The sequence below is a fragment of the Carica papaya genome, chromosome 3 (genome assembly GCF_054855325.1).
Source record: "Carica papaya isolate Zhongbai chromosome 3, ASM5485532v1, whole genome shotgun sequence".
Classification (NCBI taxonomy): domain Eukaryota; kingdom Viridiplantae; phylum Streptophyta; class Magnoliopsida; order Brassicales; family Caricaceae; genus Carica; species Carica papaya.
Window position 1 is genome coordinate 16,369,107 of NC_142311.1, and position 2,424 is coordinate 16,371,530.

General features: G+C 36.3%; 1 non-coding gene across 1 annotated transcript; it reads left to right on the top strand.

Annotated features, from left to right (window-relative positions):
• The first annotated feature begins 2,036 nt into the window (after positions 1 to 2,036).
• Positions 2,037 to 2,143, top strand: LOC148266759 (small nucleolar RNA R71). The gene has a single exon (XR_015818191.1). It is a non-coding gene; the product is annotated as a small nucleolar RNA R71 (small nucleolar RNA).
• Positions 2,144 to 2,424: the final 281 nt, after the last annotated feature.

Consider the following 2,424-nt stretch of genomic DNA (forward strand, 5'->3'; position numbering starts at 1 on the left):
ATACAACAAGATACATGGGAGGGGAGTGTTGCATGCACTGCACATATTTACATAGCTAGGAAACTGCACACACATAGGCCAACATGCAAGCACATCTACACGTGCTTAGCACACTAGCAAAGTGCACACAAGCGCAGGGCCTGCAGGAAAGGTGAGTTGTCCATGTGAAAAGAGATTCCTTCTCTCATAAAGATTCCCCTAATGCCCACTCAATTATGAACTTTGTTTTTTTTATCTAAGAGGTCTTCTTAACTCAGCCCAAAAGTAATGAAGACACAAGCACATACAAGGGCTAAAGGGAATCTGAGGTCACGGGTTTTAGAGGTCTAAGACCATACACGATCTTGGAAGGTTGCATGGTGAGATGAAGGCCCTCAAAAGAGCCCAAGAAAGGTCCAAGCTATGCCCAACCAGGACTTAGAGATCCAAGGCAAGCACATGTTGTACATTGAGCACTTTTGCTCACATGTGCGAGCAAATACATGCGCGAGGAGGGGAACCCCCACACGTGGGATTTTCCCACATGTGAGGGACAACTCACCCGATTTGGTCTCCTCTATATCAAGTTTTTGACTTTTTTTTACATTTAAATATGTGGCTGCAAGAAAATAAGATTCAGAAGCCGATAAGAAGAGTCCTAAAGAAAAGCCATGGTGTCTTTTCTATTCTTTTTATTTTAATTCCCAGTTACCTTAATTTGCATTCAAATTATTGAATGTGATTCAAGTAGCAAAGATTTATTAAATAATTCAGTTTATGTATGTTAATGTATAGTGAGTTCATGATCAAGGTATTTTTTATCCTAGAGTTCCCGCGTCACTTCACTTTGTCAGTACCTAAATTTTTGAACACATAATAGGACATTAAATTAATACTAGCCCCAAGATCACAAAGAGCTTTATTAAAATCATAATTGCCAATATTCCATGGTATAGTAAAACTCCCTTCATCTTCTACTTTAGGGGGTAGCTTATTCTAAATTATGATATTGCATTCCTCAGTGAGCATAATAGTCTTATGGTCTTCCAAACTCCTCTTATTTGCTAAAATCTCCTTAAAAAACTTCATATAACTTGGCATTTAAGTACGAGCGTTCATAAAAAGAATATTAATATGAAATTTCTTAAAAATAATAAGAAATTTAAAGTAATTTTTATCTTCATTATGTTTTTTGAGGAGCTATGAAAATGGGGCGGGTGGCACATAGGGCTTGAGCACAACTTGTTTCTCTCCTCTTTTTGCTCCATCTTCTCTTTTTTAATCTTTTTCTCTTTTGTTCTTTCATCCATTCTTGCATCTCTCAACTGCTTCCCACTCCTTAAGGTGATTGCCTTGACTGGTTCTTTTGGATTTGTCTCGGTGTTACTTAGCAAGGTACCTTGAGCTCTTCCGTTGATCATGCTTACTAATTGACCCATTTGGATTTCCAAGTTCTTGATTGACATTTGTTATTTTGCAATATTAATCGTTGATTCTGATTAGCTGCTATAGTATTCACTGCAATCTCAATCATGTTCTTATGAATAGCCGCGATCATATCTTCAAGTGAGGGTTTCTTTTCTTGAGGCTGAAATCTTGAGGGAGGCTTGACTATATTCTATTGATTCCTCCATGAAAAGTTTAGATAATTTCTCATCTTAGGATTACATGTATTGCAGTATGAGTGGTATGGTGGCCTGCCTTATCCAACTACAAAGCTCACTTGCTCTGCCTCATGCCCTTGAAGAAGATCTTGAAATAAACCTTACACATGAGAATTAACAACATTAACACTCTATTAATCAATTTTCTTAAATTAAGAATCAATTTTTGCATTAAGAGTTATTAAAACATCAATCTCATACCATCCAACATTTATTTTAGGTTGAACTCTTTCTGTTGGCTATTGATAGTTGTTCATGGTCATCTCTTTTGAAAGCTCGTAAGCATCATTTGTAGACTTCTCCATCAAAGCACCTCCAGCAACTGCATCAATTGTGATCCTAGTTTGTTTGCTCAATTCATTGTAGAAAGTTTAGACCAACAACCATTTAGATAACCCACAATGGGGACACTTTCTAATTAACTCCTTGAATCACTCCCACGCCTTATACGATATCTCTCTAACTGTTTGATAGAAATTGATGATATTGTTTCTCATCCTTGCCGCCTTTACTGGAAAAAAATACTTGGCCAAAAACTTTTGAGCTAAGTCTTCCCATGTAGTGATTGTATGTACAGGAAGAATGCAACAATTCTTAGCTTTATCCTTTAAAGAAAAACAAAAAACCCTAAGTTTAATTACATCATTATAAATACCATTTTCTTTAATAGTATCAAAAAATTTTAAAAATTAGAGAGATACGCATTAGGTCATCGTTTGGTAAACCCCCAAACTGAATTAATATTGGGATCATCTGAAGAATCACTAGTGTGATCACAAAG